This window comes from Balaenoptera physalus (assembly GCF_965194825.1).
Source record: "Balaenoptera physalus genome assembly, chromosome: 5".
NCBI classification, from domain to species: Eukaryota; Metazoa; Chordata; class Mammalia; order Artiodactyla; family Balaenopteridae; genus Balaenoptera; species Balaenoptera physalus.
The window spans coordinates 84,944,287-84,969,776 of NC_138884.1; the positions used below are offsets into that span (position 1 = coordinate 84,944,287).

The 25,490-nt window shown below is 40.1% G+C and overlaps 1 protein-coding gene and 1 long non-coding RNA gene across 17 annotated transcripts in view; one reads left to right on the plus strand and one right to left on the minus strand.

The window, feature by feature from the left end:
* APBB2 (amyloid beta precursor protein binding family B member 2) overlaps positions 1 to 25,490 on the plus strand; it is a 363,347-nt gene that overhangs the window by 77,016 nt on the left and 260,841 nt on the right. For 11 of the 16 annotated variants that reach the window (XM_082464206.1, XM_082464207.1, XM_082464202.1 and 8 more), the window contains one exon: positions 21,870 to 21,975. The exons of 2 other annotated variants lie outside the window; for them this stretch is intronic. The gene's annotated coding sequence lies outside the window, so the exon portion shown is untranslated. Of the gene's footprint in view, positions 1 to 14,037; positions 14,089 to 21,869; positions 21,976 to 22,881; positions 22,987 to 25,490 lie in introns of all 16 variants that reach the window. 3 more of the 16 variants (XM_082464191.1, XM_082464205.1, XM_082464208.1) reach the window with 2 other exon arrangements.
* LOC309662009 lies at positions 4,268 to 6,706 on the minus strand. Its single transcript, XR_014264420.1, has 2 exons — positions 6,272 to 6,706; positions 4,268 to 5,969 (listed from the first exon to the last, which is right to left on the minus strand). It is a non-coding gene; the product is annotated as an uncharacterized lncRNA (long non-coding RNA).

Genomic DNA, 25,490 nt, shown 5'->3' on the forward strand with positions numbered 1-25,490 from the left:
GGTGGCCAGGAATACAGAGTATATTGACTTAATATAGTGCGTCCAGAGTTCTATGCAAACACAAGTAATGGTGCAGATACAAAGGTGAGTAGATCACTGTTTCTGCTTTATAGGTTTCATCTTCTAGAGAGGATGTGTAAGTTGAGACGAAAAATGATCAGGATTGTGGCGATGGGAGTGGAGAGGTTGGAAGAGACTGGGGAGGGACCCCAGTGGTGGGATTAACGGGATGTGGTGAATGACAAGGAGTACAGGGCTGATGGGCTGACGGCTGGGGCTTGTAGGTGGTAATGTTATCTGTATTAGGAAAGGCAGGTGGAGGAGGCAGGGTGGGAAACAGCCACTAGAGACCCAGGAGGGATGTGGTAGAGAATGAAAAATATAACATAGCTCCTCAGTTTTGTCTTTGGGAAATTAGGAGGCTGGTAATACCCATGCCCCAGTCAGGGAATTTGGGAAGGTAGATGAGCTTGTAGGACAGTAGGGGAAATGATGTATGTATCTTACCAGACTGTCAGTTCCACGAGGGCAGGGATTTTGTTTGTTTAGTGATGTATCTCTAGCACCTAGAATGCTGCCTGCCACATAGTACAATCTCAGTAAATGTTTATTGAATTGTTGAATAACATAGTCGAATTTGGAGGATGTAAATGGTTATCAGGTCATAAATTGTTAAGGCTTAAATTGAGATTAAACACATTTAAATGATACTGGTTTTGGTATTTCTTTTAAAAAGAGCTTTGGTAATCATTTAGATGTAGGGCTTTAAAACGTTACATTTTGCTGATGATATTCCTGGTCACACACCTGGTTTGAATAAGAAGTCTTGATTTCAGTGTGGGTGTGTGTGTTTTATGGAAGTATAGTTGTTTTACAGTATTACATTAGTTTCAGGTGTACAACACTCAGTGGTTTTTTTTTTTTAATTTATTTATTTATTTTATTATTTATTTTTGGCTGTGTTGGGTCTTCGTTTCTGTGCGAGGGCTTTCTCTAGTTGTGGCAAGCGGGGGCCACTCTTCATCGCGGTGCGCAGGCCTCTTACTGTTGCGGCCTCTCTTGCCGCGGGGCACAGGCTCCAGACGCGCAGGCTCAGCAGTTGTGGCTCACGGGCCCAGTTGCTCTGCGGCATGTGGGATCTTCCCAGACCAGGGCTCGAACCCGTGTCCCCTGCATTGGCAGGCAGATTCTCAACCACTGCGCCACCAGGGAAGCTCCCTCCGTGTTATTTTTGAAACCCATTTCGATATCAGGAGCAGGCAGTACAGATTAACACAGCAGTAGGTAATCCTGCATGCAAAGATGTGAGTGTCTGCATGAAAAGGTACACATGAAATAAGTGAGAATGTGTTTTTTTACACTTGCCTTCCATGATGATGAATGTCAACTGAATGTCCTGATTTTTCCTTGTGTTGGATCTTTGTTGCAGTGCAAATTGCTTATAAAAAAAATGTGGCCCGGCAGCAGTTGGTGCTTGGGGTGTGCGCCCACCCCCAAAGACTTTTCTTTATGATTGGATTTGGTATGTAACAAAGTATTTTATAAAGGCAGTGAAAATTATGTGTTGGTTTTTTTTTTTGTTATCAAAATGAGATTAGGGTCGGGACATTGTTGAATGTAATATCCTTTCATTATAAAAGAAAGGTAGTTAATGTTCAAAATAGTGAGAATTGGGTTATCAGCTTATTGCGTAGCCTTTGGCACTGGTAGGGCTAAACAGAAGCAGAGTGTTGCCATGGCAGTGGTTCCAGCAGGGCAAAGGGCTGAATTATGTCCCCTTAAGATTCCTATGTTGAAGTCCTGACCCTCAGTACTTTGGAATGTGACTGTATATTTGGAGATAGGGTCTTTAAAGAGGTGATTAAATTAAAATGAGGTCATGGAGGTGGGCTTTAAACCATTATGACTGGTGTGCTTATAAGACAAAGAAGTTTGGACACGGACACGTATAGTGGGAAGACCACGCCAGGACATCTACCAGCAGAGGAGAGAGGCCTCAGAACAAAACAGCTTTGCCAGCACCTTGATGCTGACACCTTCATCCTGGACTTAGAGACCTCTGTTGTGTAAGCCATACAGTCTGTGGTAGTTTGTTAGGGCAGTCCTAGCACACTAACACAAGCCGAAGCCAGGGTTGTTCAGGGAAACTTCCTCCTTGTGGCTTTCTCCATCACCTGGTTTCAGCATCACCGTCCCCCCGGGTGTCTGGAAGAGGGGGTGCCCTGGGTATTCCCCAAAAGAATGTGTCGATCTGAATGCTCACAGGATTACCCGGCAACTATGGTGGCGATTCTTTGGTATATTCATTCACTTCTGATCATTTTTGTTTGAAGCTGCCTGCCTTGTCAGCATTTCCATTTCCCTCAGAAACTCAATTAAGAGTGTGAGATGAAGCAGAGGTGCTTATCTTACAGCTTTCCATGACTTGATGTCTCAACTTTCATTGATGTGTGTAGTCTGAGCTCTGCAGAACGGAGGAGATGCCTGCGGAGACAGGGCGGCTTTGTGGACGGCTGTCTTTGCTGGGAATTGGGCCATGTGTGTGAGACACCAGGGTTTCAAGCCAAGTCTGCTTTCTCAGGAGACCATCTCTGGCATCTTGAAATTTAAGTGAAGCTTAATTTAATCCCTGGTTTTCACAGTAAATCTGTAGGCTTAAATCTCACAGTAAATCGGTGTTACTTACAGTAGGAGTTGGAAAACCATTGACTTCCTTTAGCCTGTTTATTTGAATTTGATTTACTGGGAAAATCAAGCAACAGAGCACCAGAGGTGTTTCAAAAAACTTAAAAAATTTGCACTCCACATTCCAATAGATCTACTTTCACAGTGGGTTGGGCAAGTAGAGTCTATAATTAATTAGGTTAAAATAAATTTTGGTTTTGTTCCATGTCTCCTATGCTTAGAGAACATGAGGGGTGAGAACTTTCCTCTTGAATTCTTTCTTGATTGGGTTTCTGGGACACTCAACATCAGGATACTGAGAGCATCCGAAGGCCTATAGTGAAGTGTTCCCCTTCTCTACTGTGTGTCCAGTGTCAAATAGACATGTTTGATGTTTTTTTGGGTTTTTTTGGCTGCGCCTTGCGGCATGTGGGATCTTAGTTCCCTGACCAGGGATCGAACCCGTGCCCCCTGCATTGGAAACATGAAGTCTTAACTACTGGACTACCAGGGAAGTCCAAGTTTGATGTTAATACACCTGTTTTGGTTGACTTTTCTGAGTGATATCATGAAGAGTGCTTCTTCAAAGTCCTTATTTTCGTGTATTGCTATTACGTAAGAAAGATGAGCTATCATTATAATTGAGAGCAATTTAAACTCTTCTGCTTTAAGTTATGAAATAACTTGTTTTGGCTGTGCCATCTCCCAGCCTGGCCTTTTCAGCAAATTTTTGTGGCTCATGGGGACAGATGACCATGAGTGCTAGCAGCACCTGCAATCAGAATAGTTCTCATTCCAGGGCCCACACAACAGGGTGTGTTTGAAAGTACTTGGAAGCAAAGTATAAGCAACACACTGTACACTTCATCATAAAACACTGTACTGGAATCTGCCTTGCCTCAAACCTGGGAAGCCACTCTCCCCTCTATTCTAAGATTTCGTTGCAGTTCCCCTCTCTATAAAGGAAGAAAGAGTAAATGGAAATTTCTTCACTAGGATGGAAAATGAAAATACTTAGATGAGGAAAAAGGTGATAACAGAGCTTGTGTTTGAAGGTGACCAAAATCTGGGTGGAAAGATAGTCCAGAAAGAGTGAATTAGTAATGTTTATTCACCTAAATAAATTGTTTATCCAGCTTATTATTCTTTAACAAAAGCAATTATTCCATGCTTAATTAATTGTAGACTATGTATCCAACAGATTGTATGGACAAGAATGTATTTCATCTATAGGAAAAGAAAAAAAAAAAAAACACCCTTAGAAAGGATTTAAATCAGGGGTCAGAGACTTACAGCTAAGAGGCCAGATCTGGCCTACAGCCTGTTTTTATATGGTTCACGAGCCTAGAATGGTTTTCACGTTTTTAAATGACTGAAAGAAATTAAAAGAAGAATAATATTTTGTGACACGTGAAAGTTATACACATTTCAGTGTTCATCAGTAAAGTTATATTGGAATACAGCTGTGTTCATTCACTGATGCATTGTGTCTGGCTGTTATCATGCAGCAGCAGAGTTCAGTAGTTGTGACTGAGGTTCTGTGGCCTGCAAAGTGTAAGTTAGTTACTCTCTGGCGCTTTACAGAAAATCTTTGCCACTCTGGTTTGAATAATTGTTTAAATTTGTTCATTTTTTAAAATTATTATTATTTACTGTGTACTCTGCTGGTTTTGATGTGCAGTGTGGAAAATCCTCATGTAGGATGGCAGGTTATTCCATAAACTCCTCTTTTAGTTTACAGAATCCCTTCTATAGCATCTCTAAAGATGTCTACTGAATATCTTCTTGGTCACTGGAAATTTAGCTGCAGTCATTAGGAAAGCAGACCAGCAGTCCTTTTTATTTTTCCCTAACCAAATCATTTATTCGACAGAGATTTAGTGAGTGCTGACTGTACACCACCCACTGTTCTGGGCAGTGGGGATGAGTGATGATCCTAACAGACAAGGTCCCTGCTCTCTGGGACCATGCGTTCTCCTGGGAGGAAATGGGCCATAGACAAATAAATATATATAATGTATTGGGGTAATAAGCACAATGAAGAAAAATCAAGGGGTGAGAGAGAGCTAGAGCAAGAGAGGGCTGCTTAAGAGGTGGTGATGGGCAAAGGCCTCCTAGAGTAGTTGCAGTTGAGCAGGACTCAGTGATATGGAGACCCAGGAGGTGGCATTCTAGGTGCAGGAAACTGCAAGAGCGAAGGCCCTCAGGTGGGAGTGAACTTGGCATGTTTGAGAAACAGCAAAGGTGCCCTTGAGGCTAGGGCAGAGGGAACAAAGGGAAGAGTATTGCAGAGTAAAGCCGAAAAATATGGGGGTGGAGTGAGGGACAGGTTGCAAAGGGTACTGCAGGGCAGAATAAGGACCTAAAATATTCATTTCTCAGAGATGACAGGGTTTTGAGCACAGCTGACTTGATCTGACTTACATTTTAAAAAGGATCACTTAAACAAGTGGGACTACATCAAACTAAAAAGCTTCTGCACAACAAAGGAAACCATCAACAAAATGAAAAGGCAACCTACTCAATGGGAGAAAATATTCACAAATCATATATTGGATAAGGGGTTAATATCCAAAATATGTATAAAGAACTCATACAATTCTACAGCAAGAAAACCAAATAATCCAACTGAAACATGAGCAGAGAAACTGAATAGACATTTTTCCAAAGAAGACATACAAATGGCCAACAGATACTGAAAAGGTTCTCCCCATCACTAATCATCAGGGGAATGCAAATCAAAATCACAATGAGATAATCACCTCACATCTGTAAGAATGGCTTTTATCAAAAAGACAAGCACAACAAGTGTTAGTGAGGATGTGGAGAAAAGGAAACCCTTGTGCATTGTTGGTGGGAATGTAAAGTGGTGCAGCCACTGTGGAAAACAGTATGGAGGTTCTTCAAAAAATTGAAAATAGAACTGCCATATGATCCAGCAATCCCACTTCTAGGTAAAAATCCCAAGGAGATGGAAACAGGATCTTGAAGAGATATTTACATTCCCATGTTCATTGCAGTATTATTCACAGTAGCCAAGATATGGAAGCAACCTAAATGTCTGTCAACCAATGAATGGATAAAGAAGATGAGAAGCTGTTATATATATACATGTATACATACATACACACATATACATACACGCAATGGAATATTATTCCACCTTGAGAAAGAAGGAAATCCTGCTATTTGTGACAACATGGATGGACCTTGAGGGCATTATGCTAAGTAAAATAAGTCAGACAAAGAAGGACAAATACTCTATGGTATCACATAAGTGTGGAATCAAAAAGAAAGCATTAGGGCTTCCCTGGTGGCGCAGTGGTTGAGAATCTGCCTGCCAATGCAGGACACACGGGTTCGAGCCCTGGTCTGGGAAGATCCCACATGCCGCGGAGCAACTGGGCCCGTGAGCCACAATTACTGAGCCTGCGCATCTGGAGCCTGTGCTCCGCAACAAGAGAGGCCGCAATAGTGAGAGGCCCGCGCACCGCGATGAAGAGTGGCCCCCACTTGCCACAACTGGAGAAAGCCCTCGCACAGAAACGAAGACCCAACACAGCCATAAATAAATAAATTAAAAAAAAAAAAAAAGAAAGCATTAGACTCATAGAAACAGTAGAAGAGAGGAGAGGCTTGTAAAAGGGTATAAACTTTCAGCTATAAGGTGAGTAAGGTCTAAGGATTTAATGTAAAGCATGGTGACTGTAGTTGATAACACTATATTGTGTAATTGTAAGAGAATGGAACTTAAATGTTCTCACCAAAAAAAAAAAACAAAAAAAAAACGTGAGGTGATGGATGTGTTAATTAGCTAGATGAGAGGAAACCTTTCACAATGTCTATGTGTATCAAATCACCACAATGTATACTTTAGATATCTTACCATTTAGTATGTCAGTTATACCTCAGTAAGGCTGAAAAAAAATCATTTAAGCTATATTTCCTCTACTGTGTAGTTTGTTGCAGATGATGGCATTTTGTGGATTAAACAACAACGACAAAAAACAAAAACCATGTCAGTACGCTAGTCAAAACAGCTGGCTTTAAAAGGTGCTGAAGGGGAATTCCCTGGCGGTCCAGTGGTTAGGACTCCGTGCTTCCACTGCAGGGGACATGGGTTCAATCCCTCGTTGGGGAACTAAGATCCCACATGCCGTGTAGCACAGCCAAATAAATAAATAAATAAATAAATAAGAGACGGTCCTGAAATATTGTCGAGTGACTTTTCTTTGACATAATTGATGTAAGGCTGCCATAAAGGTGGGATCAAAACAATAGTAATTAGGGCAGTATCTTGGTAAGTGAGTATTCAAAGGTTTTAGGTATATGATCAGCCCAGGTCTCATCAGGAAACAGGTGGCACATTCATACTGAGAACTTGGACAGGGTGTAGGCGAACTACCTGAGATCTGCATCGCCCTGGGGCTTGTGGCAGCCAAACTCCTCCCACTTGGGGGCCTGAGGGGTGAGGGGGGAGACAGAGCTGTGTGTAGTGGGCCACTGGACAGGACTTGTGACCTGAGAGCCTGCAGGGAGGGAGCCGTTTTCCTCCTTCCTTGTGCTCTCCTGTGGTTGTCCTCCTGTGGAACCTCCGCACTGGTCAAACCCAACCAGGAGCTAGAGGGTAAGGGAGCATGTTTTTTGTTTCTTTGTTTTTACTTTTATGGAAGTATAGTTGATTTACAATATTGTGTTAGTTTCAGGTATACAGCAAGGGGATTCAGATAGATATATATATATTTTTTCAGATTATCTTCCATTATAGGTTAATATAAGATATTGAATATTTTTCCCTGTGTTATACAGAAAATCCTTGTTGCTTATCTATCTCATATATAGTTGTATGTGTCTGTTAATCCCATACTCCTCATTCCCCATCCCACCCCACTCCTCCCCGTGTTCCCCTCTGGTAACCATAAGTTTCTTTTCTATGTCTGTGAGTCTGTATTATTTTATTTTTCTCTGTCTGATTACTTCACTTAGTATGATACTCTCTAGGTCCCATCCATGGTGCATGTATCTTTTCAAGTTAGATTTTTCATCTTTTCCGGAAATATGCCCAGGAGTGGGATTGCTGAATCATACGGTAACTCTTTTGAGTTTTTTAAGGAACCTCCATACTGTTTTCCATAGTGGTTGCACCAATTTACATTCCTACCAACAGTGCAAGAGGGTTCCCTTTTCTCCACACCCTTTCCAGCATTTATTGTTTGTAGACTTTTTGATGATGGCTATTCTGACCAGTGTGAGGTGATACCTCATTGTAGTTTGGATTTTCATTTCTGTAATAATTAGAGATGTTGAGCATCTTTTCATGTGCCTGTTAGCCATCTGTCTGTCTTTTTTGGAGAAATGTCTATTTAGGTCTTCTGCTCATTTTTTGATTGGGTTGTGTGTTTTTTTTTTTGATATTGAATTTTATGAGCTGTTTGAATATTTTGGAAATTAACCCCTTGTTGGTTGGATCATTTGCACATATTGTCTCCCATTCTGTCGGTTGTGTTTTTGTTTTGTTGATGGTTTCCTTTGCTGTGCAAAAGTTTGTGTGTTTGATTAGGTCCCATTTATTTATTTTTGCTTTTATTTCTTTTGCCTTGGGAGACTCACCTAAGAAAATATTGCTGCGATTTATGTCTGAGAATGTTTTGCCTATGTTCCCTTCTAGGAGTTTTGTGGTGTCATGTTTTATATTTAGTTCCTTAAACCATTTTGAGTTTATTTTTGTATATGGTGTGAAGGAGTGTTCTATTTTCATTGATTTACTTGAGGCTGTCCAGATTTCCCAATATTACTTGCTGAAGACACTGTCTTTTCTCCATTGTATATTCTGGCTTCCTTTGTCGAAGATTAACTGACTGTAAGTTTATGGGTTTATTTCTGGGCTCTCTATTCTGTTTCATTGATCTATACGTCTGTTTTTGTGCCAGTACCATGCTGTTTTGATTACTGTAGCTTTGTAGTATTGTCTGAAGTCTGGGAAGTTATGCCTCCAGCTTTGTTCTTTTTCCTCAGGATTGCTTTGAGGGAGTGTGTTGTCAAGTGGGTCAGCTTCCTGGAGCAAAGAACAGAGAGGAAAAGTGGAGGGACGAGTGGAATCTTAGATCTTAGGCGACACCTATGACGCTTTTTAGGAGTTCCAACACTCTGTTGCTTGCCCTCCCCCACCCTAACCCCACCCATAGATACACCACAGCTGAGTGCGTGAGTGTGTGCGCGCACACACACACACACGCACACACACCCTCCGTAAGTTCCCTCTGGTGTCCTGTGATCACTTTTCTCATGAGTGCAGGGGAGCAGTCTTATAATATATGCCATTGGACACACAAGGAACGGTTTGGAGAGCCCCACAATCCCATCTTTCATTCCTGAAAAATTCAAAGCACACGTGTGTTATTGATGGTAGAATAGAGCATTTTATTATTTTTTTAAAAAAGTCTCTTGTAATTGGATACAGAAGGAAAAATACAGTGAGACAGAATTTAATATCTTGGTGAACTATATTCAGTTTTGGTTATTATTCTGGTTAAAAACAAAGCAAGCATTGATTTTTAGCCTCTTTGATCCAAATGGTTTTAGTTTTCCACTGTTGGGCATGTTAAAACTTTGAAGACACAGAAGTACGATTCAGTAAACTGCTTCTTTCAGCAACTTCTGTGATGTCCTGGGGCACTGGAAGCCTTTGGTTTCCTTTCAAGGCAGGAGCAGTTAACTCTGAATCAGTCACTCTCTGTGCGAAGTCAGGACCTTTATATTTGGTACCAGAGGGCAGAGAAGAATTTTTTTTAATGATTTGATATTTTGAAAATATTTGACTTTTCATTTGACTTAAAGAATCCAAGGTTGTAATAACAGAACGGTCAACTTGGCCATTAGAAAGAGGTCTATAGAAAGAGGAATATGCACAAGCCGATTTTAGGCGTTATTCTGTAGAGGGTGGTCCCTGTAGGAAGATCTCAAACTGTATCGCTGGTAAAACTCATTTGCCTCTGCCCTTTTTCCGGAATCTGGATGAAAACCAAGATCTGTGGCACATTCCCTGACGTTCTTGGCCCCCGAGTTGGAGGCCTCACTGAGGACTCATGGGGAAAACAAAACTCTCTCTTTTCTATTTATGGTTATCAGCCATGTTGTAAAACTTAAATATAATTTGTTTTGCTTTAAGGTCAATGAAAAAAAGTCGTCTTGAACTTTCCATAAGTTGTCAAGCACCAGAACAGGGTATGTTTTTGTTTCATGGCTTTTGCCCGTGGGTAAGCTTTGCCGCTCAGGATCGTTCATGCGGTTGTGGACCGTTGGGCTTGGGGAGCACCTGCCGTGTGAGGCCGTGTGTTGACCTGCGGCGGCTGAAGCCTGAGTGAAGCGGGGCCCTAGTCCTGAGTTAGTTTACGTGATTCTTCTCAGGAGATTGGATGCATGAGCGGATACATGGCCTGTAGAGAAAGAGCGCCTCCAGGGATGAGGCGAGTACTGTGGACAGTTTCCGGGAGAGGGCCTGGCTTTCTGACTGGAGAGAGCAAAAGCACTGTGGGCTTTGAGCCAGGACTTGGAGGCCCCCCCCCCCCCCGGCGGAACAAAGTCACGCAGTGGTGTATTTGAGTGAGTTCTGACTTCAATTGTAAGCCTCAGTTTTCCTCATCTATAAAATGGTGATGATATCTTTACCACCCACATCCCAGTACTTTTATGAGACTGACTTCCAAAATGCACCACAACCAGTGAAATACTCTCAATGCTGTTACTTATTACTATGGTTACTATTGTCAAATGGCGTCTGTTAAATAGTTACATAGCTGTGAGGAGCTGTAGTTTTCCAGGAGTCAGATCTAAAAAAAGAGTTACTGTTATTCATGGTGGTTTATTAGGCTAGCTCCACATAGGAAGGTTTTTATATGTGGAAATGTAGCTGATCTCACAAATGTGGTGGAGAGAGCCATTTACTAAAGTGGAGAGGAATCCCTGAACAGTATCTGAAAGGCCGAGTTCCCTTCTTTTAGGGAAGAATCAGGCATAGGATGGTTCGGTATATTAATGTGTAGGTACCTGAAGTTCTGGGTTTGAGATGGCTATGGAGTGTGGGACTTGAAACTCTGTGATTCTTTAAGGAAAAAAACAAAAACAAAAAAATCAAAACCAAAAAATAACCAATGCTTAAAAAAGAAATTGAACTTCCTAGAGTCTTTCTGAGACTTAACTTAAGAACTTGAGTTGATTTAGGGAAGTAGGAGATGTGGTAAATTCCTTCCTGGGTATGTTCATTAAAACGTCGTGAATTAAGCTGGAGAAACTGGAGCCTGAAGCATGTTAGTGTTGTACGAGGGGAAGGACATACATGTATGAGATTAGGTTTAAAAAACACGTGCCACACATTCAGCTGGAGATCCTCATTTGAATTCATTCCCCAAATAGGCCCTAGTCAGATGTTTCATTGTCGCCCCTTTTGCTAGAATGACTGAACCACTGTTCTTTAGGATTGATTTTATAGGGAGTTTATGAGCCAGTCAAGAAAACTGACCTCATTGTCACATTCTTTTTTCCTTTTTTAAAATAGACTTTATTTTTTTTGAACCGTTTTAGATTTACAGGAAGATTGAGAAGATAGTACAGAGTTCTCATTAACCCTCTCACCCTGTTTGCCCTATTATTGACATCTTACATTCATATGGTACATTTGTTACAATTAATGTACCAGTACATACATACATTTTTATTAACTAAAGTCCATAGTTTGTTCAGATTTCCTTAGTTTTTGCCTAGGTCAAAAACTGTCCTTTTCACGCATATCTTTACCCCATCACATAGGGCAGTGGTTTCCTGATAATAGTGGCTTTTCAACAACTATTGGTTGAGTGAATAAAGAAAGAAGATGCAATACCTGCCCTTAAATTGTTACAGTGTAGTAGGAAAGGATCAGGCTGCCATGCAAATGACATACACACTAGTGCTTAAGAGTTTAGAAGCAGATGGGCTATATTTGAATGAAGCCTGGCACTGCCACTTACTGACCCTGTAACTGGGTAGGTCACCCAGCCTCTCAAAGCCTGTTTCCTCACCTGTGAAAAGAGGTAATGACAGCTCCTACCTCAGTGGGGTAGGAAAGAAATGAGTGCAATAAAGAATGCATGTGACAGCATGTGAACAGGGCCTCACACGTGGGAAGCTCTCAGTAAATGTCAGCTTCAGTGTTTACCTTACAGGGTAGAATGTGATAGGTGTGCTGAGAGGTACAAGGTGTAATGGGGAGTCTGAAAAGGGGAGATGCATAAAGTGGGGTGGAGGTTAGGAAAGTTTTCCAAGAGGAGGTAGCCTTTGAGATTGACCTGAAAGAATAAATCAGCTTTCATCAGAGGCCCAGTGACTGGAGGGAGAAAAATGCCAGGTTGAGACAATATAACACACAGAGTTACAGAGGTGGAAGGCGTGAGAGAATGTGTTCTGGAGGAAAGAAAATAATCTACTATAGATGGACTGTGGTCTAATATGGCAAGAGAATAGGACAAGGGAGATAAAACTATGGGGTCATAAATGTTTTTTATATAAATTTAAACTTTTCATTCTAAAATTTTTCAAATATAGAAGAAAGTAGAAGGAATATACTACAATGAAAACCCATAGAACCCCTATCTGATTTCAGTAACTATTAGCATTTTTCGTATTTACTTCATCTGTGTAAATTTACATATATTATTTTTTGCTGAGCCATTTCAAAATAAATTTTAGATATCATGGCATTTTACCCCTCAATACTTTAGCATTCATCTCCAAGAAATAAAGAAGCTGCCTTATGTAAATGCAGTACTACTATGATGACCGACAAAATTAATTGTAGTCCTCAAATATCATTTATTATCAGTCCATAGTCAAATTTCCCAAAGACTTAGTCCCCTAAGTCTTTAGCATTGAAAAAAAAGTTAAACCAGAATCCATTCTATTTGATTGTCGTGCCTCTTACGTCTCCTCAAATCTAAAATTCCTACTAAGATATTAAGACTCTGAGGCTTTGGAGCACCGAGAAGATTATGGTGCTTTCCCCTCCCCCACCCCATCTACCATCCATATAATTCAAAATAAAAACAATATTGAATTTCAATAAAAGAAATGTAAGCAAGTCCAAGTAGATTCAGATTTTTTCTCCCATCAAGATGCTGACTTTGAGGCTATTGAAATCTCAAGTGATCGCATTTTTTTTTTAAATTTATTTAATTAATTAATTTATTTATTTTTTGCTGTGTTGGGTCTTCGTTTCTGTGCGAGGGCTTTCTCCAGTTGTGGCAAGCGGGGGGCCACTCTTCATCGCGGTGCGCGGGCCTCTCACTATCGCGGCCTCTCTTGTTGCGGAGCACAGGCTCCAGACGCGCAGGCTCAGTAGTTGTGGCTCACGGGCCTAGTCGCTCCGTGGCACGTGGGATCTTCCCAGACCAGGGCTCGAACCCGTGTCCCCTGCACTGGCAGGCAGACCCTCAACCACTGTGCCACCAGGGAAACCCAAGTGATCGCATTTTTAAATACCTCAGCATATGCTTATTTGCCTTGAATGGTCCAGCTCTAGACTCACAGAACTCAGTAGAGATAAAGTGACTCACTGTTTTCAGTTGAGCTGAATGTCTATCGTGTCTGAACTTCACAGATAGGAAACCACATCCTTAATAGACACACAGAAGTGATTTTTAGTCCCATTGTATATATAAGCCTTCCAGACACTAAGTTCCAATCCTTTCGGGTAATTTCACAGTGAGTTTCACAATATTTCTTTAAGGCAAAAAGTCACTTAGGCCTGTGGGTTGGAAAACAGAGGATGCAGAACCTTGTTGGTCCTACTTTAACCAGGAATACTCTGGTTACAAAGTGCCTCCTTTGTTTTTGGCCCTTCCTGAGTCACAGGTACTATGGCCGGGCAAGAGTCCAGAATAGCTGCGGGTATGGGAGTGGGCATGAGAGGCCCACCTGCCTGGGCAGCAACTTCTGCAACTCATAGGATAAACCTGGCATCCTTAGGAACAACACGGAAGAGAAGGAGGTATTTGGGGAGTGCTTTCCTGCAAACGCACACCCTCTAATTGCCTTTTCCTAATGATCTTTCCTTGTTATGTTTGGAAGGGGGGCTCCTCTGAGGACCATTTCTTTGCACCTCGCTTGCAGGTGCACGGTGAGTGCTGCTTTAATTTATTGCACTTTGCCTTGTCTGGGAACCCAGCCCACCCCACCTCTGCTGGGAGAAACGCATTTCCACCACCTTTTCAACTTCATGAGGTTCTGTTGACCCACTTGGAAGAGGTTCATTGTAGCACCTGCTTGTTCTTTCTTCTGTCCTTAATTTGGTTTGCCTTTTATTGTCTTCCAACTGAATGGATTCTTTCTCTTTCTTTTAAGGGAAAAGAACCTGAGAAAAGCAATGCTTGTGGTGGTGACTGCTTGCTAAGGGTAATTACTGTTTTATGTTAATCGACGTGTTAAAATGAGCAGACAGGGAATTGCTAAATTCACCATCTTGTTATTTCCCAAGTCTGGTCCTCTTAAGTATATTTGTTGCTTAAATAAAGATGTAGCCATGCAAAGTCGAAATGTCCAAATGTACAGTTTTTTATGCATGTGTATATATAGCATTTAAACTTTTTATTTCCATCAGCAAGAGTCCTTATAGAATACTTGGAAATTATAGGAAAGCAGAAAGAAGAAACCCAGAGATAACTAGCATTAACACTCTGAATTTATGTCTGGTCATTTAGTCTACATGTTATTTCTCTTTAAATGGGCACAGTTTCACTATTACAGTCTAGGACTTCTTGCTCCTGGGAAGTGTGGTCCATAGATCAGCAGCATCAACGTCTCTTGGGAGCTTGTTAGAAATGCAGAATCTTGGTTAGCCTCTTGTTTGCATTCCCCCACGCCCCAGAAAAAGAAATGCAGAATCTTGGGCTCTATCACAGACATACTGAATCGTAATTTGTATTGAATGATAACTACGTATCCATTAAAATTTGGAAGCACTTCTCCAGAATACAGTATACCCAGGACAGCAGGTGAAGTGGGTAGGACCCAAAGGCCAAGACTGTTTTTCTCCATTTTCCCTGTGTCACTCTTTCCTAAAATAATTTCCTCAGTATGTGATAAAGATAAAAATGAGGTCAATTTTCTAGCAAGACATAGTAGCCTTGATAAGGGACCCAGCTGTCTCATGCATAAACATTTCATTCAGCAAACATACATTAGGTGCCTGCTGTGTTCCAGGGCACACATGCGGCAGTTACGAAGCCTGCCGTTAAGGCTTGCGTGTACTGCAGTAGAAACATATAGAGGGCAAGGGGAGGGCGTGGGTGGTTGTACAGGGATTGGGCTTGGAAGTCAGAAAGAAAAATGGTTTCTGGGCTGAGTCTTGAAATATAATTCAGTGAACATGAGTTATGAGTATTGCTAGGCTCTGGAGAGAGCACAAAGCTGGATAAAATGGATCCCTTCCTTCAAGGAGTCTGTGCTTGATTTAAGGACAGGGGACAGTGTTTAAAATGATAAATAAAATCTGAAGCACCTTGGTGTTAGGGTAGAACCAGAAGATCAGGGTCTGAATATCAACTTTACAACTCTGTAACCTCGGACAAGTTATTTCACCTGTCTGAGTATCCATTTCTTCCGTAGACAGAAGCAAAATAACGTAAACTACTTCACAGAATTTCAGTGATTTTTTTTTTTTTTTTTTTGGCTGCGTTGGGTCTTCGTTGCTGCGCACGGGCTTTCTGTAGTTGCGGTGAGCGGGGGCTACTCTTCGTTGTGGTGCGTGGGCTTCTCATTGCGGTGGCTTCTCTTGTTGCAGAGCACGGGCTGTAGGCACGCGGGCTCAGTAGTTGTGGCTCGCGGGCTCTAGAGCACAGGCTCAGTAGTTCTGGTGCACGGGCTTAGTTGCTCCGCGGCATGTGGGATCTTCCCGGACCAGGGCTCAAACTCTTGTCTCCTGCATCGGCAGGCAGATTCTTAACCACTGCTCCTCCAGGGAAGTCCCTCAGTGATTTTTAAATGAGGTAACATAGTAAAGTTCTTGCCTACAGTGAGTACAGAATCAGTACCGTGTGGCAAAGATATTTAAAAAGTGTCAAGTGAGTGCCATAGATAGAAGTATTGAGGAGAAACAGAGAAAAGAGAGGCTGTTTCTGCCTGGACTGTGAGAGACCTTGTGGCCAGTATGGGCCTGAGGATGTGAACGAGGAAGAGAGGGCCAGTGGGAACCAAAGTGAAAGATGAAGCTGCACTTTCGAGAGTGGATAGACTGAGGAGAGAAGTAATAGAAACAAGGGATCAAGTTTGGTGGAGGAGAATTCTGTTTGCAACACATTCAGTTTGAGGCAGCTGCTGAAAGCGGGGCTTCTGGGATGCAAGTTTGCCCACATGGAACGTTCGTTATTCAGACACATGCCCCTCTGTTCTAGGCTTGGCCAGGGCTGGGCATGAAATGAAGTGCTCAGCTTCACTGGTCCTGGTGTTTGGTCAGAATACCTCTTGCAGAGGGACTCTTTCTTGCTCACTGGAAAGGTCCACATCTATCCAGGGTTTCTCACCAGGATGGAAAACAATGCACAATTTTTTTAAACCTTGAGACTTACCTCTTCTTCCAAAGAAGAGGTATGGAAGAGAACTGAAATTATCTGTGCCTAATTTTTATCCATTGTTGTCCTCTTCCTTGGGTTTCTTTTTCTCTGTAAATCTTCTTCCTCCCAACTAATGACCATTAATTGCTACAGAAGAAAAATGAATTGGAAAAAGTGTTTTGAAAAATGGACTAAATGCTGTAACACCAGTGGTCTCTGTTTCTATTTGTGTTGGTTTCAACCATAAGCTCCTTTATGATCTGTCTTTATATGGAATAGACACAGCCTACAAGTAACCGTAGTTACTGGCTTTTAGAGGTTACAACCAGCCTGCCATATAAAATGCTAACATTTTGCCAAATTTGTTTTATCTCTGTCTCTCTCTGTTGCTGTCTCTCTGTCTCTGTATACATACACTTTAAAACATTTTTGCTGAACCGGTTGAGTTAGTTATAGAGGTCATGACCCTTTACCTGAAATATTAATACTTTAACATGTATCTCCCAAACACAAGAATATTCTCCCACATAGCCCATAATACCGATTCAAATTTCGCCAGTTATTCCAGTAATGTCTTTTATAACCCCTCTCCTCATCCAAGATTCATCAACAGTCATTCACTGCATTTTGTTTCTTTTCCTTTAATCCAGAACAGTCACCCTGTTTTTGTTTATTTTTGTCATTCATGGCACTGATATCTTGGAGAATGCCAAGATAATTGTCTTGTAGAAAGTACCACAAGTACTGGATTTGTTTGATTGTTACTTTATGATGAGATACAGATTAAGCCTTTTGACAAACATACTACATAGTCCCTGTGGAGACATGTGATGTTCGGTTATCCTATAATTGATTGTGCCAGCCATCACTTGGGTAAGGTGGTCTGCCAGAGCTCTCCATTATAAGGATACCTTTTCCCCTCGGTAAGTGATAAGTAATCTGTGGGGTGATATTCTGAGACTGTGTGAGTATCCTGTTCCATAGCAACCCTTTCCCTAATGGTTTTAGCGTCCATTAACGACCCTTGACTGAATCAATCATTGCCTTGGTGGCTGCAAAGTGGGATTTTCTATTTCTGCTATTCCTTTGGTGTTTATTAGCTGGCTTTCTTTGTAAAGAAGAGCTTTCCACTATCCCCCTTTCCATGAATATCTGTGGATTGATGGTTCCTTTTTTAAAAATTGAGTGTGTTATAATTTATCCGTATCATTCTTTTTGTTGTTCAGATTGTACCACATTTGGCCAGTGGGAGCCCCTTCAAGGCAGCTCCTGTGTCCTTCTGTCATGTCTGCATTAATATTTGAGCACTTCTTGCTTCCTGGCATAGTAAGGTGTTCTAGGCTTATACTGTACTTTCCTTATCCCCAGGTCTGGACCCAACTATTTCTCCAGTGAGCTATGGTGCTTAGAAAAACAAGATCTGGGTACTCAAACTTTTCTTTAAAAATGCATATAATCCAGAGAAAGTTAAAATTCCTTAATCATTTGTTGAAGCTCCCCCATTCCCCAGCTTCTGCTAAAATATTGCCATGGAGTCATTGGAAGTTTAGAAGTTGGAAGGAAAGGACCAATGAGAGTAGGAGGCCGTCGAGAGAGAAGGTCATTGGGCTTTGGACCAGAGGTGGTGCAGTGATGCAAAAATGGGAGTGAGATAGTGCCAAGACCAATTTAGATTATGTTGGAATTCTGCCCACGGAGTGACTAGAGAGCCTGAGAAAATAATTTCTGCTTATTTTCCAGGTAGACTCTGAAAATTGGTTGCCCTTTTTTATATCCAGTAATGCTAAGAGAGTGTATTCCCCTGAGCTATACATATGCTAATTCTTAGAGCAATTTAAGAAATACAGTTTCCATACTGAGTTCCTAAGTGTTCTGTATTTTCAGAGTCAGTGTGAGGTGTGTATAAGTGGATGTATATTTCTGCATGTCTTCTTTTAAAAATTAAAATTCATAGTTTTTATTTTGAACACTCCTAATTGAAAATAGTATCTGAATTTATTTGCTGATTATAATATTTGGTTTCAAATTATTAAAGGTGCATATGTGCAGCATTTTAGGCAGCAACTTGTGAGACACAGAAGCCAAGAATTTCAGTTATTTTCCAAAGTAATCAACATATATTTGATAAAATGATAGTCTCTGATCTTGAACTTGAACTGACTGATTTTTCTGGAACTAAGTATCACCTCTGTGATCTCTTTTTGTATATGATAGCGTAATTAAAATATTCATTTTCCCTTTCTATTCTATGAAACAAAACAGAACGAAACATGAAATCAGTAGCTTTGTTTCCATTTGATAGGGAAGTTATGAAAAAGCTTAAAAATACAAAAGCAAATTTGAAACAGAAGGGTTTTTTGTTTGTTTTCCATTGAAGTCAGCATTTTTGGAAGTAAAAAACAAAACAGAGACTAGTACATCTATACTTTGTACAGCAGGAATATGGTTATTATTCAGATGTATACACTGCATGTTACAGATGCTTTATAATTTTATAAAACAAAACCACACACACACACGCACACACACACGCACACACACACACACACACACAATCACTGATTTTTAATCCTCAGTGCATTCTTGAGAATGGAGAGTGGTACTAAAGCAATTGCTCTACACCAAATAGTTACTGGGTATTTGATGTGAGTAAGGCTACACTGAAGATGGAAAGGGGCACATCCTTTAAATGTGCTGCTGGCCAGTATAGGTAAGTGAACTCAGGTTGTGTGGTGGCCAAATTGTTCCACATTGGCCCTTGACTTCAGAGTATTGTAGTTTCACCATTTAGTTCTTATGCAGTTTCAGTGCATGGAATTAAACTAAGCAGACTGATGACTAAGGAGTCACCATTTTTGGCAAATGGATTATTTTCAAAGTCCAGTTTTATGTTTATTGGGAAAATTTTAATACAACTGAGTTCTTTTGGAGGTCGTAAAGATCAATATCTCTTTCTTACTTTCTATCGAAAACTCCCCGAGTGAGGCACTCATCCCCACAACTGAATCCATTGCTTCTTGTATTTCTTTAATCTTGATCTTGTTTGAAAGGAGCTTTATCCAGAGCACAATTTCTTCATTCATAACTAAATTTCTTTCAGACATTAAGACAGCTAATATGCAATTATATAATTAAAAGTCTTCTTTCATCTGGATTTTACTAAATCCATAACTGTTTTAGCCAGTAAAAGCAAATTATATTTTGGCCTCTAAAACGGATTTATATACTTTGAACATCTCTGTTGGGACTGTATTTGCCCTTGAATTACGAGATAGAAAATACTTTCTGTGACTGGATATGTTAATACCTGTGGAGGAAGCATCTGGTACCCTTGTTCTTGGGCTAGTGTTCATTCTACTGGCTGGAGTCACATTCAGAATTAAAGTGGGGATAAAAAGAGGTTTTTTTCCCCACCAAATGCCTTAGTCCTATTTTTATATAGCGTATGGTTATTTCTAACTGTAAAAGTAGATGTGATTATTGTGGAAAATTTGGGAACCACAGGAAAATGCAAAGAAAATAAAAATTATTCTATTCTTATTCTGTTATCTCTAATTAGTAACTATACAAATGTTGACTTTTTTTCATTCTAGTCTTTTTTTCTAGGTATAGATACTTTTAAACAAAATTGAGATGATGTGGAACATATCTTATAGTCTGCATTCCCAATGAACACTGCTTAAAAACATTTTCTCATTTTATTAAATATCTTACAGATTTTAAAAAACTTTATCCGTTGCTGAATATTTATATTTTAAAATTGCTTAAAATTGTTATTACTTTAATGGAAAACTTCTTTGTACATATCTTTATGTATATCTTGGACTTTTTTTTACGGATAACTTTAATCTTTTAAAAGTTTATTGGTTTCAAGGAATGACAAATAATTCAGTTTCTCCTCTCTAGCAACTCCGGCTAAGTCCTCTTGTCTGCAAGAATTGTATCTTTATAACACCATCATGTTGGTCTGTCCGGAATGATGCAGTAACGCTTCATTTATCTAACAACACCATTAGGGAACTTCTCATAAATAAATTTTTCACGTAACTGAAACACCCTTAAAAGTGTCCATACTAGGTTATTGTAAACCTAGTATGTGAGTGTGATTCTTTCTAAAATTAAATTACATATGTTGCTATCCTCTTTAACATAATGAACATATTTGAAAATCATAATTTAACCCCTCTGGTCTAAATCACAAGCGTCCTGGGACTTTCTTTGGTGGTCCAGTGGTTAAGACTCAGCGCTTTCACTGCATGGGGCCGGGTTCGATCCCTGGTCGGGGAACTAAGATCCCATAAGCCATGTGGCGTGGCCAAAAAAACCCAAAAAAACAAAACAAAACACACAACACACAAGCATCCTTGTAAACACTAGTTACTATACAGTCAGGTCTGCTGAAATGCAATATATGTGTTTCTAAAAACCACCATGCTATGCAGAATCATGCAGTAAACCCCCCAATGCTTAAGGGAAAAGTAGGATCAGGGACATAACACTCAAAAACCTTTATCAGTGAGGCAGCCCAGCACTGGAGCCTACCTGGGCTCTTTGGTGGGGCTGATGGTGGACTCTGGGAGGGCTCACGCCAAGGAGTACTTCCCAGAACTTCTGCTGCCAGTGTCCTTGTCCCCACAGTGAGACACAGCCACTGCCTGCCTCTGCAGGAGACCCTCCAACACTAGCAGGTTACCTGCACCACTCATAGAGCCATTTGTGAGGAAAGCCTGTCACATGGCCCTGCCGACCTGGCCACAGCTGACTGAATCACAGGGGACGCGGGTTCGATCCCTGGTCCGGGAAGATCCCACATGCCGCAGAACAACTAAGCCCATGCGCCACAACTACTGAGCCTGTACTCTAGAGCCCTTCGGCCACAACTGCTGAGCCTGCGTGCCACAGTTACTGAAGCCCGTGCACCTAGAGCCCGTGCTCCGCAACAGGAGAAGCCACCGCAGTGAGAAGCCCGCGCACCGCAACAAAGAGTAGCCCCCGCTCACTGCAACTCTAGAGAAAGCCCGCGCACAGCAACAGAGACCCAATGCAGCCAAAATAAACAAATAAATAAATTTATTTTTTTAAAAAAGTCAACAGGCTTCTCTCTTCTCATTCCCACCTGCAAAAATGAAGTGTGCTTCAATGGATACATCTGAAGGGCATTTACAAGTTGTTAATGAATTTCTTTAAGTTGTTATTGTTCACTTCTATTTACAACTGCTTTTGTGTTTGTGAGATGAGCTCATCTTTGGAAGGTGAGGCAGGCAAGTGTGATTTCGGAAGACCTTCCCTCCCAAGTCACAGTATAATTAGAAGTCCACATCCTCCCTAAGTTGCTTTTTATGACTCCCTGAGAAGGACATTTTTATCGTGAAGGTTGCCAAGAAGCCTTGCTGATTCCGGCTCTAGTAACTTTAATAAGATGACAGATCAAAACACCATCTAGGTTTAGCAAGTCTTGTTAGTATTGTTCTGAAAGAAAAGTAGCTAACATAGCTCATCATTTAGATATTCCAGTGCAATCTGTATTTTAATTATGCAGAGACTCTGGATAGCAATGGGGTGTTTTGATTTTTAATTTCTAATCTGACTTTGAATGTTAACTTTTTGTCTGTACACAATTTCTAGATATATTCGGGCTGCCTGACCTCATTGAGTGATTGCTATTAATTAACAAGACTTGGTGGGAAAAGGGAAATTGCCTTCTGAGCTTTGTACCAAAGACCTGGGAAAAGTAAGTAATTTTCTAACTTGCTTTTTAAAAATTTTGTTATATTTCTCTCAGAAAGTTAACAGTTTGTCTGTGGCTTTTCTACTTCCTTTCTTTCCTGGCTTTGTAAGTTTTATTTGCTCTTACAGACTTGAAACATGGAAGGGGACTCAGGAGACCTTTAAAAGAAAAAAAAAAAAAAAAACCTTTCAAGAGATTAGGATGAATTTTTGCAATGTGCCATTTCTTTGGGATTTCATAAACTGAGTCCTCAAGGTTGTGATAAAACCTTTTATCAGGTGTTCAGTAGATGAATTAAACTCTAAAGGTAAGACAGTGTAATATGGTGTGACAGAAAAGTGAGTCTAGTTTTCTGAGCTTCAGGAGTTTTAGACTTTTAGAGAAGCTCTTTGGTTCTGAATTTTTTAGAATAAGAATGTAATCCATTTGGTTCTTTTCTTGTCTGGAAAGGAAAATAAAATGTGGAATCACTTGTTCAGTAAGTCCCTCATGTAGCTTGGTCTTAGACGAATTGATGCGTCTGTCAGTTTTATCGTTTTATAACTTTTTCGAGAAACTCCAAGATAGTTTGAGAAACCTGTGTGAATGGCTTGACTATCTTGTAGAAAAAATTGTTTGGCGCCATAAAGTTCAGTTTATTTCCCTGATCTTTTTGAAGAGAAAGGTAAAATGGGCCCTAAAAATAATACAGTCTACTTTTTTGTAGATACTACTTGGAAATGTGAGTGGCCCATAAGAATGTAAGCGAAGCAACACACGTACACACACACACACACACACTCACGCACACGCGCTCACACACACCTCCTTTCTGGTGTATTCCAGAAGCAATATCATTGACAGTAGGAACTGTTTGCTCATTAAATCACTAGATAGTTTTCTAAACTTTGTATACTTTGTGTATTACAGCTCCTCTACATTTCTGACAGTACAAATGAGATAGTTGAAACATTCCTAAAACAAAACAAGACAGAAAAGAACTATACTCTAGAAGTTCCATAGAAGTGTTAAACAGTAAGATCAGATTTTATTGTTATATTGTTTGTAGTGTAAATTTATTTATAACTGAATTGTGTGTTATGTGGAAATAATTTTAATAAGGTAAGGGTCTTTAATTATGAAGCTGTTTTGAAGTTAAATAAGATGTACTGAAAAAATATTACATACACACACCACGAAAACAGTTTCTGAGAGCCATCAAGTCTATGCTAAAATATAAATCCAATGAAAGCAAAGACTTTGAAAATTTTCTCCAAAAACATTTTTTTTTTGTTACAGTGAAATATTTGCAGTAGTGAAATTAAAATGGAATTTTAAAAAATGATAGCAATATATTCAGTTGCATTTTTTAGCCTTGTATTCACATATTAACCTTAAAATAAAGGATATTTATTCCATCCTGGAAGGATATTTGAAAGAGGATTATGTTGGAAGTCACCAATCTGTCCACAGAAGTGGAACGAAAAGAGCAAAAGATTAATTCTCTGGCCTTTAGGATCTCAATATTTGCAGTGGTGTTTAGATTGGAAATACAACTTAGCCCCAGAAAGTGAGCTACTTAAACTGCCTTTCAAATAATTTAGCATTTCTTTAAAATTTAATATAGTCCCTGGTGAAATATTTTCCTTCCATTACACCGAAATATTCCCTTTGTGATATTGCTGTAAAAGTCACTTTTCCATTTTGTAGAAGCAAGGCATGAGTAGGACTTTTGATCACCACAGTAAGCTAAAGACAGTCCCTGTGTTACCAAAGGGACTATGGCAGAAGGATCTCTGCTTACTGAAACTGATGTCATAGGTGAAAATTTACATGCACAGAAGGATGTTCACAGTTGACTTTTAAGTTAAAAAGAAGGTGGTTATAATGCATAAGTATGCTCTGTATGTATCTAGTCCTGAAGAACTAGTTATATGGAAGTAAACATTAAGGGAGAGGGCAGGGTTGGGGGAGATGGAGGGAAGTCCCTTCTGAAATTTACAAAAGTCACAGGTGAATGTTTCTGACAGTACTTTGAAAACTGTAAGGGGTACTTAAATGAATTGGTGCCTTATTTTGGGGGAGGTTAGTGCAATTTTAGGGAAAATTCAAAACCCTAAAAAACCACCACACTTCCTTTTAACTCCCATTTGTCCTCTACTTTTATTTTTCTCTTAATCACAAATATGTTATCAAAGACTTACTTGTTTCAAGTATTTTATTTAATTATTTGAAATAGGTTTCTGGAAACTTGAGTCTATAATATTGACAAAATGTAGATGCACTTTTGAAAAATTAGCCATGGATTATTATTATTATTTTTTAATCAATCATCAGTTTTATACACATCAGTGTATACATGTCAATCCCAATCGCCCAATTCAGCACACCACCATCCCCACCCCGCCGTGGTTTTCCCCCCAACCATGAATTATTTTAAAAGAAGTAGAAAATAGCTTCTATTTTATTATCCTGTTTAATACATATATATATATATATATATATATTTATTTATTTATAAAAATTTATTTATTTATTTATGGCTGTGTTGGGTCTTCGTTTCTGTGTGAGGGCTTTCTTTAGTCGTGGCAAGCGGGGGCCACTCTTCATCGCGGTGTGCGGGCCTCTCACTATCGCGGCCTCTCTTGTTGCGGAGCACAGGCTCCAGACGCGCAGGCTCAGTAATTGTGGCTCACGGGCCCAGCTGCTCCTCGGCATGTGGGATCTTCCCAGACCAGGGCCCGAACCCGTGTCCCCTGCATTAGCAGGCAGATTCTCAACCACTGTGCCACCGGGGAAGCCCCTATATATTTATTTTTATGTTAATACTAGCAGAGTAGTATATGCTACAAATTATTTGGTATCCTTTCTTTTCCACTTAATAAATAATGAATTCCCATGCTAATAAATATTTGCCTACAATATCATTTTTACTGAAAGAGAAACAGTTGAATCTTAGCTTTTTGTTTAATTTGAGGTGATCCTGGCTTTCAGTTAGAAGGGAGTATAAATATGTGAAATATATGGTGTGGGTTTTTCATCTGTGAACAGAGAATAGACTAGGATTCGCCTTCTACAATCTCTACTGTGTTTACTGTAACCAGACATGTTCTGAACAGGAGGCTTGTGGGACTAAATATGTGTTCAAAATGGTAAATGTCACTGTTTGATGGGTACTGTGTATAAAGCTTGTGTCTTCTTTGGTCCCTTTGTTATATTACAAGAGTGCAGGTGGCATCTTCCTCCCACTTAGCTGTCTTCATCAATATTTCTGTGCCTAAGGAAGGATTCTACCTATGTATTTCTCCCTCCCAAGAAGCTCTTCATATCTCAGATGAGGTGATGGGTACAGAAGGAACGTTTCATAGACTTTGGAATATAATTTATTGGAGCAAATTGAAATCCAGATTAATTGGAGATGCAAAATGTATTATAGACCTTTGCATGCCTTCTCAATTTTAGGTTCATTTATTAAGCCGACATTTTTTGCACAGCTACTATGTGCCAGGCACTGTGTTAGGAGCTCATTAGTCAAAGAT